Source organism: Pyrus communis, chromosome 3, assembly GCF_963583255.1.
Source record: "Pyrus communis chromosome 3, drPyrComm1.1, whole genome shotgun sequence".
In the NCBI taxonomy this organism is placed as follows: domain Eukaryota; kingdom Viridiplantae; phylum Streptophyta; class Magnoliopsida; order Rosales; family Rosaceae; genus Pyrus; species Pyrus communis.
In genome coordinates this window covers 18,688,933-18,702,709 of record NC_084805.1, presented here as the reverse complement: position 1 = coordinate 18,702,709, position 13,777 = coordinate 18,688,933, and the positions used below count along the sequence as shown (strand labels likewise).

At 36.9% G+C, this 13,777-nt stretch overlaps 1 long non-coding RNA gene across 1 annotated transcript; it reads left to right on the top strand.

Moving 5' to 3' along the window:
- Positions 1-10,846: 10,846 nt before the first annotated feature.
- Positions 10,847-12,437, top strand: LOC137727380 (uncharacterized). The gene is made up of 3 exons (XR_011067793.1): positions 10,847-11,116; positions 11,389-11,526; positions 11,989-12,437. It is a non-coding gene; the product is annotated as an uncharacterized lncRNA (long non-coding RNA).
- Positions 12,438-13,777: the final 1,340 nt, after the last annotated feature.

The window sequence follows — 13,777 nt, the reverse complement described above, 5'->3', positions numbered from 1 at the left end:
CAAAAAAATGATGAAACAAATTGCAAGTTTTCAGACTTCAGAGAGCAAGCAAGAAGCAGCAGCTCCTGTACACAATTTTTCAACCTATTTTTCAACCTATTATACCATGACATGTGTGTGTATATATAATTTATTTATTTATTATTAATAAAACGGTTCGGTTCGGTTCGGCCGATTCTTGGTCATTCGAAACCAGAACCGGAACCGGTTTGAACGGTTTAGTTCGGTTTTTCACTCAAAGTTGACTTTTCCGGTCAACACGGTTTTTTTCGGTTTTTTTTCTTACGGTTCGATGCGGTTTTGCGGTTTGGCGGTTTTTATGCCCACCTCTACCTGCACTCAGATAAAAGCTTGATTCCCAAAGTCAATCAACACCCGTTGGTGAAAGGCGAGAGTAAAGACAACAATGTTTTCCTCTAACCCAAAATACCCTCTCCAACGGTCCAATAAAGTAAGGACAAGTTGTGGGCCAACCAGTGTTTGCTGAAAAGCCCGTGCTTCTCAAGCCTGTGCATGTGCTAGCAGCAAGTTGACATCAGCCATTATTTTTTTCTTTTTTCTGTTAGGTGAGCGCGCGAAGAAGGGAGGGTGGGCTGACAAAACTACAACAATAGGCCCCGTTGTATTAGAGCATTGATTGCTTTTCAACATCCACATGAAGATTTGAAAGCTTGGCAAGAAGCCATCATAAAAGCGGAAGGAATTTATTGTAGTGGCGATAATTTAGCCAATGTGGTAATATTATTTTATTATTAATAAATTAAGAATGTAATTAATATTATTATTTGGAACTTTGTTATATAAATTTTTACGTTGCTTCACAATTTTTTTCAGCAATTACAAACACAAATGTGGTTCAATCTTGATAACAAGAAATCATTCACACCATGAATGTTGGAGCATTGTGAAGCATACTCCGAAGTACAAAGTTCTACCTAGTGGTCCACAAGTTGAGTTGAACAAGACTCCATTGCACAAGCTAACAACTAAAGAGTCATCGTTGGAGACGCCATTAGAGACCCAAGAAATCCCAACGCCTGTTGGTAAGAAGGTTGTTAAGAAAACAGCTGCAAGAGGGAGTTTTTCGAATAATGATATTCAAAGTTAGTTGAAGATATGGATCAAGAAAGGTTATCTTATGAGGAAACAAAACTAGAGATGAAGCAAATGCCAAAGAAAGTGAGTTACATAGGCAAGAAAGGAAAGACGAGAAGGATCGTGATATCATGTCCCAACGCCTCAATAATATGTCTCCTAATTCAAAACTTATTTGGAAAAGCAAAAAAAACCGCATCATGAGAATAAGGTTTTCTGCAGAAGATGAGGAAGTTCCATACGTTAATGCTTTTAAGAATAAGATTGTTTCAATTTCGTAGTTGGTTGTATTATTAAGGGAGTTTTTCGCCTTTTTCTACAATTAGCAAGGGTAACTTACATACCCTTGCTCTTACCTTCTACTAACAAGTGGAGATGCTCTTAAGTTCTAATAGGGGAAGCCAAGGTGGGGGCAATGGATGCAATTGAACCCAACAATCTTATTGTTACTTACTATTTATCACTTTTGACCCTAAATGTATTTTAAAAAGAATAGAGAGATTCATGTTCAGTTGATATTTTCTTGTAAGTAATCAAATTTTCATCAAATATTGAAATGAACTAGGATCAAGACAGACGTATATGTAACATGCGCATTCGATTAATGAAGTAAAAACATGTGGTTTAAGATCATGTGATTGTTTTTTGCTTAGAGAAAGAGAGTGCACCGCTAGAAACTTTTGCTCGGAATATATTGGACTTGGGTTATATTTAACATAAAATGAAACTGAATTTATGAAAAATCATGGGTAATTGAATGTACAGCTACTAACAAAATATGAGAATTTCTTTATCATGCTGTTGAGCTAAATCTTGGCTCAGCCGCAGCTTGGTTCGATTCTTAACAAATTCTAAGAGGGTCAGCTCTAAAACACTTGTCTAACACCATTTTGAGGCATATTTGTGTCACTATGATTTTTCTTAATGAACTCTAAAAGTGATGAGCTCTAAACATTGGTTTTGATTTTTTTTTTTTTTTTTTTTTAACAAACAATATTATCTACACTAATAGGGTGGAGATTGGGCTAAGCTTTATATTAGGCTAGCCATAATAGGTGGTATGGTGGATACAAATTTCCGCTTTCTTCTTCTTAGATGAAAATGCATATGCAAAACATTTAACACCTTAGGTCATGGTTAAGAGCCTCACGCACCCATGATGAATGGGGGGCTTTGGCCGAATAACCTTCAATGCCAAAATTAGAATTTGAGAGAGTGTTTAGAGAAATTTGGAGAATTTTAAAAGAGAATTGGACTTAGGTTTTTGACACACCCTGTAGTATCCCACATCGCCCGTGAGGGCGTGGTCTTTGGGCCTTATATATCCATTGCCAACCTTAAGTTTCAACTAGGCCTTTTGTGGACTCCCTGAGGGGAGGGCAGGCGCTGGCTACGGTTGAGTACCGGTCCACAGAAACAAAACCGTGCGGTAGCTCTGTCTTCGGGCAAGGAATGCCAAAGCGGACAATATAGTTGGAGCTGAGGGTTGGGATGTGACAATTTGGTATCAGAGCCAGACTCAAGGTTGTGGTGTGCCGACGAGGACGTCGGGCTCCCTAAGGGGGGTGGATTGTAGTATCCCACATCGCCCGTGAGGGCGTGGTCTTTGGGCCTTATATATCCATTGCCAACCTTAAGTTTCAACTAGGCCTTTTGTGGACTCCCTGAGGGGAGGGCAGGCGCTGGCTACGGTTGAGTACCGGTCCACAGAAACAAAACCGTGCGGTAGCTCTGTCTTCGGGCAGGGAATGCCAAAGCGGACAATATAGTTGGAGCTGAGGGTTGGGATGTGACACACCCCGATCGAGATCAGGACATGCTGGCCGTCACGTGGAAGTGACGTAACCATGTGCACAGTGCGGAAGCTAAATAAATAATAATAAAAGTACGAATAAATAAAAACCAGCTTTACACAAAGTAGGAAAATACATATGCAAGCGTGAAAAATAAAGTTCAGAGCACGAAGACCTAATGCAGTCTGGAAGAAACAACACTACAAAAACACCCCCAAAAGTGGTCCTACACTGGTGATAATCTGTCAGATATGCCGGGGAAATCCTCTGGGGAGCCACCAAAAGTGCTAGCCTACTAGAACCTGGAGGGGCGCAAAACAAAAAGCGTGAGTGGGCAAAGCAAAGCTTTTCAAAAACCAGTTCATAACCAAGATTCTAACCCCTCGCCGTAAAACCTGTATACTTCCCAGAAAAATAGGATATACACTTATATATATATATATATATATATATATATATATATATATATAAGTCATGCTCAGAAATATGTCATGCCAAAAGCCTTGAAATAAAATGCAAGTGCTCAGGTAATGTCAAATCAATGTCATGTAATCTGTCAGCCGGAGTCACCTAACGTGACCTGTACGGCTGAATCTAGAGCTCAAATCTCCATCTCACTAACTATACCTGCACACGAGTGGGAACCACCTAAAGTGGTCTGTACGACAGGATTGGGTGTAATATAAGTACGCTCAAGTGCTACGATCACGTGAAGGCTGGGCGAATAATCGCGGGTCACCTACTAGTCGGAACCACCTAAAGTGGTCTGTACGACAGGACTGTGCACCTAACTTGGATCCAAGATGAGCGTGTGGTGCGGGAGGTGAACATCACGTGAAGGACTGTGCCCAACTCTGGGTGGGAGCACTAACACTGGAGGTGCAGGTTATGAGCTCTCTATGCATCTCAAATCACTACTGAACATAAACATAAACCATAAATTACCTAGCACTTACCTGTGCGTCCACAGGACCAACACACACACACACACACACATATATATATATGCAACTAATAATGCGTAAATAAATGGCAAACAATAAGCATGACATATAAACGAATAAACGTTTCATTTCACTTTCTGGGAAATGTATAAAGTATATAGGTATATATGGAAAACCAAAAGCCCACTCACTAGTATGTAGAAGGGTCCTAACCCCCTTGCCTCGAGTGACCGCGCTCGTCCTCGGGATAGGTCTCACCTATATGCGAAACAACTATAAAAACGTTAATTTTAAAGCACATAACCAACATCACGAAATAACTTCTCATACATTGCTCAAATGGGGTTAATGAATACACCAACGTGATTTACTCAACCTCAGGAACATCCCCATATTTTTAGAAAAATTTTCTGACGCCGTACGCGCCCCCACGCGCCGGCCATGCGCAAGCACGTGCCTGGCACACTGACGGCGTTAGTTAACGCCGTCAGGAATATTCCGTTAAATCTGACGGATTCCGTTAACGCCGTTAGGAATATTCCGTCCAAACTGACAGAATATTCCGTCATCTTCTCCGGCGAAGCTCCGGCGTCGTTGCCGACACTGGAAAATAGGGAAAACTTTAAAACCTTGTATCTTCTTCGTTTTTCAACCAAATTTCACAAAATTGGTACCAAAATGAAGCTTACAACAAGAGGAACAAATCTATACCACTTTGAAGCACTAAAATCCACGGAATCTCGACGGGAAAACACCACCAACTCCGGCCAAGCTTGTAACTCACGATCCCGACGTCCAAAACCTTCAAACGAACCACCTCGAGCCTCCTAAGGACCTCACCAAGCTTCCTACAAACTTGAAATTCCCAAAAACTCAAGAATTAACGTGTGCATGAACAGTGACCAAATCGGGGTATCCCGAGTTCGACGTGAAAATGAAGGTATCCTTACTTGAAATGGGTATGGTTGAACTCCTACGGACCTCACGAGCACAAATATGTAATTTGTTTCCTCGATCTGTGAAGGTTTGGATGGTTTTGATTGTCGTCCGTACAAAGAGAATAGGAATGGGAGAGAGAGAGGGCTCGGGACAGGGCAGGGAGAGAGAGTGAGTGAGTGTGGTGTGTGTATGGTCCAAAACCAACCAAGCAACACCCAAAAACAACCACACAACGAAACAACCATAATAAGGGCAAAATCATCATTTCACCCCTACGGTTCGAAAATCGGGAACGGGCTATCACAGTTTTGGAGAAAATGAGTAGCTATATATAGAGGTATGGCTGGCCCTATTTGGAGAAATAGGGAAGTGGTGATTTGAGTGTAATTGCAATCAATTAGGCAATTAATCAATTAATTGGGTAATTACTTTAGTCTAAAGTAGGAGGGGAAATCGCACTATTCATATGAATAGTGTTTTGATCGATATTTCAGTTTATTTACAAGATTGCCACTAAGTGAAGGTGACTGGGTTAGTTCGTTTTGGGCTGTGTTTGCTGGGCTTACCTCAATTGTTGATGAGATCGGCCCTTTGGGTGTTCAAATGATGGGAATGCCCATCTAGGGTTAAGATCGGACGGCCCGGATTAAAAGTTTGGAGGATACTTTTGTCATCTTAATTGTCGAAATCTTTCCCTCTTTTTCTCTCCCGACTCTGTCTGTAACCATCCATCCGCTATGACGTTTGAGCGCTTCGTAGGTTGGGGAGGAGGGCGACGACGAATCCGCTCTGAGTGAACTCAGCTTCCGCCGCAACCCACTCATCGTCTTCGTTTCACTTCAAAGATCCGAGCTTATCTACATGTCGGTAAAATACAAATTTCTTCCATAACTCTCGATCCAATCGTCGGTTGATGCATTAATTTCAATCGTCCTTTTTTTCCCCTTAATTCTTCTTCCTCTGCTTCGTTTTTGCTGCTGCTGCTGCTACTTCTTCTTCTTCTTGTTCTCCCTTATGGTTCCCGGCCCTCTCTTGCTTTATTTCTTTTGGTATTTTCTCTCTTTATTTCTTCTGATATTTTCTCTCTCTCTTCAAAATCCCACAACAGTCTTGAGTTGGAGGCTTTGGCTCTGTTGGGTTTTTTTTCCAATAGCGCAAAGGGCCGAAAGGTATTCCCTTTTTCATAATCTTCTCTGCCAATTTCTTTGGGGTTAAGTCATTTGATTTGGTAATAGTAATAAAGATACTAACGAATGGAAATTTCGATTTTCTTATGCTATTTGCAGTGGTGCTTTTTAGGGTTTAACTATTTGATTTTATAGATTCATTATAGACACAGTAAATAGTTACATTTTAAATTCATATTTCATAACTTGGTTGCTTGATTCTCATGTCGATTCGTTACAACAGATGTGAATTTTTTCTACTTAAAGCATGAAATTTTTGCTTTTGTTTTTATTGTTGTTGCCTTGATTGTGGTTATCTGACTGATTAATACTCCATGATATATTGAGCAATATTGTGCGGCTCAAAGAATTTCGTTTGTGTTTACGGGTATTTTTGTGCTCTGAATAATTCTAATCAAATTCCATTAAGGTCAGAATTTGTAGCATATAAGGGAAGGTTAGCAGGTACTTGCCAATTATCCAAAGCTGGGTATTAAGGTCTTTAAGCTTAATATCTTTTTGTATGTGTGGCATCTACTTGGAAAAGGTTTCAACTTTAATGTCTGTATGTGTTATTACTCTTCACTGATTGACAAGAACTAAGGTTAAAGAAAAGCATCCTATAAAGTTTAAACTGGAAGAGGGCAGGGTATAAATTACTGGTGAAATGAAACTAGAAATATAGTCTTATGATTTGTGTCTAAAAACATAATAAAGGATATTACTTCCATCGATGATAATAATAAGATTGTTATTTATGTGGTTATGAGTTTCAAGTCTCTTTTATTACACATTTTCTTTCTCACTCAGGGGTTCACCATGAACCACCTCTTTTTGCAGCTATTATACTTTGATTAGGAAGAGATTGGTGGATTTAGCCTTTGCCTACAGGTACCAAGACTTTTCATCTTTAATTTTGTTTGATTATGAATCATTAGCGTAGTTACGCACTACGATAAGCTCATTCCTATTACTGAACTATAGAATATATATACAGAGCTGGGTGGTAGATAGGATGAATTGAAGAGTGGAGTTGGGGGCGGCTAGGAAAATGGTATAGTGGGATTTCGAGAATAGTTCTGCGGCTTGGGGGATGAGGCAACTATGGTGGTTTTGGTGCCTAGGGGAATGAATATTATAGGTCTATATTTTTTTGATAGGCGTAAGAGGCTGCGGTATGGGAGATTGCTTTTCATATAAGGTCACCAATGATTGGTGGGTTTGATTTTTTGCTAATTTCTTTACTGTTATCCTAGTTTTTTGATAATTTTAAGGGCTCTGAATTGCTAATAGATTTACCCTTTTTTTTTTCCTTCAGAATTTTGGGTCGTTGGTGGAACAACTTGGTTGCTTGACAGTATAAGGTATATAATTTGCTATACTTTTGTTTTAGTTTCTTCAATTAGATGTAATGCCACCCATTTTAATCAAAATTTTCTCTTTTGTAGCGGGTTTCATTGTTGAAACTGATTCCACAATGTTTGAATAGGAGCTAAAGGTTGTTGGTTGAGATGTTAGTAAGCCTTTCTAATATCTGGTTTTAGGTTTTGAATTCTGCTCGAACAAAACTGAAGTTTATTTCATCTGCTTGATTCAATACAGTTATGCTTTAAACTACTCATGGGTGTATATTTTATGTTAGAAAATAATCTGACGATTATGCCTTCATGAAAGAAGAGGTGGTAAAAAAGAATTAGAGATAATGAAGACACTGAAACAAGCGAATCATATAGGCAGTTTGTAAATTCTTAAGACCATACCTCCAAACCGAACACAGCACCAAAATTCTTCTGTTCCTCAACTAGCTCTTCTTTTCTTCTTCTTCTCTCCCTCATCGACATCCTCAAATGAATGCTTCTTCGTTTATTAGAGTTGCAATAATCTTCCTATACATGTTGTAATACCCCCATGAGCTTGCCAAAGGTACTGACTGGGTGCTGATTTCAGGTTCACGTACAAATATGACTAACGGTTAAAGTTCCATAAGGAGGTGGAAGCAGAAGAAGAATTGGCGTCACCCTTCAGTTTTTCAACCAAAAGGAGGTAACCTTTATAAATGATTTATACAAGCTTCTCTGTTTTGTATCCCTGAAATTTGAGTTCTTTGACTAAAACTGTGAATAGTGATTGGTAAGTATTTCGCATTTTTTTTCTATGGGCCATTTGTGTTCTATTTGGGTTGTATTTTGAGTCATGTAATTTAAATTGCAAAAGGTAAATCCAGTATATGGGAAAGTTGAAGTTGAAACTACACTATGGAATGTTAAATATTTAGTCGAAATCTGAAGACCGAAAAATAAAATAACTAAGAAGCTAAACTGAGTAGAGTTCAAATTTTTAGCCTCAAATATCCTTAGGCGGACACAAAATTTTGACCCCAACATCCAGTTTAATTAATTCAATTTTGATAAGTGAGTTAAGAGCTTTTCTGTGACTCTATTACTGTGTTTGATAAATGAATGACAAATTGGAAATAGTTTCTTACTTATTTTTTTCTTAGGTTTGTACTAAATTGGATGTTGGTTTGGTTATTTCCGAACTTTTCACATGACTTTCATTACCCAATAGAGACTATGAAAAGCCCAACCTTAATTTTGTAAATTGATTTTGGTACCTGCAAATGAGAAAAAGGGTAAAGTTTCACATCCCTTTAGTGTTTGATCCTGAAATTAATTTTTCTGTGAGTCTTGGATCTCTGTGCATTTTGGGTAAATTTCAAGGACTTTCTCTTTTCGAATGCCTTTTTATTTTCTATTTTCGCCTTTGAGCTTCTGCTTTTTGGGCATTTTGGGTTGTATTTTCTATTTCTGAGTTGACTGGAAATATTGAGGGGGAGAGAGAGAGAGAGAGAGAGAGAGAGAGAGATTGCTCTTCAATAACTATGCTTCTATATTTCTTAGGGTCTGGAATTTGACTAATTAGAAATGACAGCTTGATTTGATTGGTGTTTTATTTTATTTTTTTTATCAATTTAAGGTACTATGAATTGGGACCCGACAATCTACCATATGCTGCCAAGTTCTATGACTTCTGTGGGGCTGAGGGTCTTAGAGGCATCCAGCTGCACTACCAGTTTCCATGTTTTGTATGATGACAATTGATCCATGTAATATCTCTCTTTTAAGTTTCATGATTTCATTCAGTCTTGCCCTTGCACTCTAACCTCTTTTATATCTTTTATAAAAGATAGTCTCATCTCTTTTATATATACATGAAGTTGATGAGTAATTGGGTTTTTTTTTTTTTGTTAAGGTCTGTGTTTATTTTCATTACTGTATTAATGTTTTCTGCTGTTGTTTATATAATTTTAAGAGGAGAGAGATTAATGGCATGAGGGTAAAAGAGACGGGAAGGAAAGGGAAAGATGAGGAATGCACGGGTTTGGCCTATTTTGCCCCGAGTTTTTTTTTTTTTAATTGGTTTGAGATTTTGTTTATGTTTGGCGTTCTTGTGCCCTAATTAATATTGTTTTGAATTCATATAGAATTTTGTTTATGTTTGGGGTTGTCATGTTCGAGTATTTAATTTGGTATTTGGTAGTTTACGTTACAGTTGTTGTCGATTTTCTTAAAGGATAAATCCAGACGATAATGCCTTCTCTGATATATGTGCAAATGTTAACATTTGTAGATTTTCAGTTTTTAAACAATAAGATAATGTAACCGTTCAAACTCAAGAGTGCTTTGTCATTAAGGTAAATGATTTTCGTTTTTTGCTTTGTGCCTTTTGTGATTAAGAAAGTTTAGTCATTTGTTTATTCACATATTAATTAATTGGTGAGAGGATGAAATATTTCACTGCTGGTTACTAAGAAACTAATAGAATTTGACAGAAGAGTTTTCGTTTCTTTTTCTTTGCTTGCATTAATTTTGTATTGTTTTTTTTTTTAGAATTCTTTGTGCATATTTTTGGGGATTTTTATTTGGTTAGAGAAAGGGGAAGAATATAGGGAGAGGAGAATTATATCCTTCAATAGAAATGCTGCATTCGTATTTATGTAATTGGTTCCAGGGTTGAAAAAATAGTTAAGTTATTATATGGAAAAGTTAGAATATAATTGCTATATATGGAAGAGTTGGAATATAATTACCAGGACAAAATGTTAAGCCTGCTCTCTTTCAACCTTAAATACATTCTGTTTTCTATTTGACAATTGTTGATTTATTATAATTTTTATGCTTTGCCTGCATGTTGATGCAACCGATATTCATGGGCAATTTCACGACCTTCCAGAGCTTTTTCGAATTGGAGGGAAGGTATCAGATCTTAAATACCAAATCTGCAGGTGAATTGGCCCTTGCCATTACCTGGAAACGACTCCCCTCACTCACAAAAGATAAATTCAGGTATTGCATGTTGGATTTCAGTTCATTTTAAGGTTAATCAAAGGTAATCCTAACATTGCATTTTTCCGGTGAGATTCAGAAATTCGACGGGTAATTTTTAGTTAAACGGCAAGCAAATGTCGTCCTAAGTGTCGTCATCCTTCTTGGTACAAGGCCATAGTGCAACCACACACCACCCTTCTGCTCCTACTGGTGAGGTAACATAACTATTTAATATGAGGGAATTTGTGATGTGGTTATTAATCTGCTTTTCGATTTATTTACTATTAAAATGTGTATGTTGCTTAGATTTATGTTGGTTTCGATACGAAAACTAATTTGTTCTGGTAAGTAGTAATGGCCTATTAAATTGGGAACACATTTTTGTCAAATGAAACTATGCTTGCACAAATTTTGTCAATAAAACTTTGATTTAGATATCTATATTTGTTGTTTTATTCTATTGACAATTCGTTGTTTGATTGGTTTTGTTGCTTTCCTCCACTTTTTAACTCATATTCGTTAATCTACCTATTTTATTTGGGTGATAAGTTAACTCTTTTAATCTTAAGCTAAAAGAAGATATAGGGTGTGGTTTTGTTAATGGTGGTGGATGATTTGGATGAAAGTATGTATCTTGGGGATTTTTTTACTTGCAGTTGTTTAGGCCAACACTGAAGAAGTTTTGTGGAATGAGATTCTTATCAGATTCTTATACCAAATTGTTTCTCTGTTTATGGCAGGTAATAAACGTGGACCAACCACTAGCTGATAAAATGTCATTGTATATATGCTTTGTCGATTTCTGCTACGATAATGAGGGAATAGAGAGGATTGAGGCCAGTCGATCTGAGGTTTCTACTATATCTCTTTCTTTTTCTCTTTCTGTGAATTTCTTGAAATTGACGACGCATGTTCTGATTCTTGCTGTGTTTGGGAGCGGTGAAAGCTCTAGATTAGCTTTGATCACTTGAATTTTTTCTTATTTAGTTCAGCACAGTTGGACTACATAATCCTACCATTAGGCTATTTCTAGGGATGTTTATGTTTACTTTTGTTAGTTTGTTGACAGTTTGGTATGTCTATCATATTGATGGAACTAAATTGTGAGTTAATTATGGTTTAGGTTGTTCAATTTTGAATTCGGAATTCCCTTGGAAACTGTCACAAGCGATGTGTCTGTTATGGCTACAGGAATCAAAAGCGAGTGAAAGGTAAAGCTTCTCTCCAAACATTCATCACCAGCAATTCCAACCAGAGCCAGGTATATCTCTCCTCTTGCTTTCTCTCTACGATGTTCTATCCCAATTTCTCTCAGACAGTAAGGGTTTTGGTTTGCTTTCTTGGATTAGATTTGTATATATTCCATTGCATCTCAGTTTTCTTTGATTTAATAGCATAATCTGGCTCTTGGTATTCTAACTTTGCTTTCTTTGCATCAAAATTGTATCTGGCTCTTGGTTTTCTTGATCTAATTTTTTATTTATTTCAATAATTAGATAAATTAAGGAAAAAAATTCTATTAGTATGAGTATTCGATTCTGATATATCATTTTCCTCCATTTGACGTGATTTTGGATTATTAGGACTAATGCAAGGATATATTAGACTTTTAGTGTTTTCAGGCATTCGCGTGTTTGCTTATTATAGATGATGTATTTTTGTAGTGCATTAATATTTGTTTTAAAAAAATTAATTAGTTTTTCCTCCCTGGTGTTTGCTAAAGGTGCTTCTCGAGACGGTGTTGGAACGTGCAGGTGATAAGGATTCAGGGGATGAGGAGGAAATGGCAAAGGAGGAGGACCAAAACGCGTTCTCTGTTAGGATAATTGGTGCACTGAATGCCATAAAGTCTGCACTCACCACTCATTAATTATATGGTTTGTTTTTGATAAATTGTTGAATATATTGTTAGTTTAGTTATTGATTGTATTGAGTGTGGTTTATGCTTTTGGTATTAAGAATTTTTTTCATATCCCTGAACTCCTTTTCAGGTAGAGAAACGTGAGTTCTTCTAAGGTGTTTAAGTGGTGTCGGTCAGAGAGTATTTTGTTCGAATATCTGTCCGAACAAAAAATTTCTTTGGAATGAAATAAATGAAACAACTTTTGAGACTCCCACATTTGAGATTTGTATTGGTTATGAAAGTATAAGACCAAAAGTTACATTTTCATTCACATTTACATTTTCTAGAAACTAACCCTCAAACCCAATCATATTCGCTACTCAGCTTTTCAAGTACTTGCAATTTATTCTTAATCATTCTAAATTATTCTTAATCATTTACAACTTGCAGAATTAGTTAAATGTATCAAATGACTAGCATGTGAATTTGTGTGTGTGGCTAAAAATAATCTTATCCTTAAGGATTATTGATTGGGCAAATTTGCTTGAGTAAAATTTAGGGTTATTGATTGGGCTAATTTGGTTGATTAGTTGATCCGAATTGGATGGGTTTGAGGGTTAGTTTCTAGGAATGTTCCATTGGTGTTCTTTTTCTTCTACACAGTTACCAAAATCTCAAGTCCCCATTTGATCCTCGAGTACGACACAATCATATTTGCTATAATACAATCATATTCTTGAGGTTTGGATTTTTTACTCATGTTTATGCCCAATCATATTTGCTCATGTTTTCGCTGTTAGAAAATACATGCATGTTCTCTAAACTAAAATGCACTTCTCAGACTTCTGTTTCTTATGGAAACAGGCGCCCTACGTGTTTTGGGCTTTGCACGTTTGTGCTTGAAAACTTAGATGCTAGCCTACAGGATATATATTTTGCCACCTTGACTGCAAGGGCAAGATTTGTGTGAAATGGATGTTGCTTCTGTTTCTTCTATTTATTAGGGAAACAGAATGTTCAGTTTCGTCCTATTAATTGTACAATGTCTTTTCATGTCAGCTAAGTTGAATGTATATAAAAACGAAGCTACATATCTTACCGATCCCATTCACTCACCTATCCCTCTGTTCATTCATGATTATGTTTATTTATTCAAGTAAAATGTGTCTTATTCATGCAATTAAAGGTGATACATATTTTCTAGTTAATCCTAATTTGAAAAGAATAATTAGGGGCATATTTTCTAGTTAATCCTAATTTGAAAAGAATAATTAGGGGCATATTTTCTAGTTAATCCTAATTTGAAAAGAATAATTAGGGGTTACCTTGTGAGGAGGATTTGATGAGGATTGATGAAATAGGTTTTGAATAAATACCCTTTTGATCACCTTCGACCTTGATTGAGCCATTATTATTCGTTGCATGCACGCGGAAATCCTAGTGTGCCTCAAGGGTAATCTTATCTTTTTCATCCAAAAGTTCACATGTTGCCTCCATATTTTTCTTGATTATTTTTTGCTCTGCAGGTACGAATTCGCATTTGGCGAAAATCAAACTTAATACCTCTCACTTACAGATAAAGAAAAATATCATCAGATCATAGTAATAAATGGCAACACACTTGTCTTGATTTAACACCATCATGGGATTTTTCTTAATAAACTCTAAA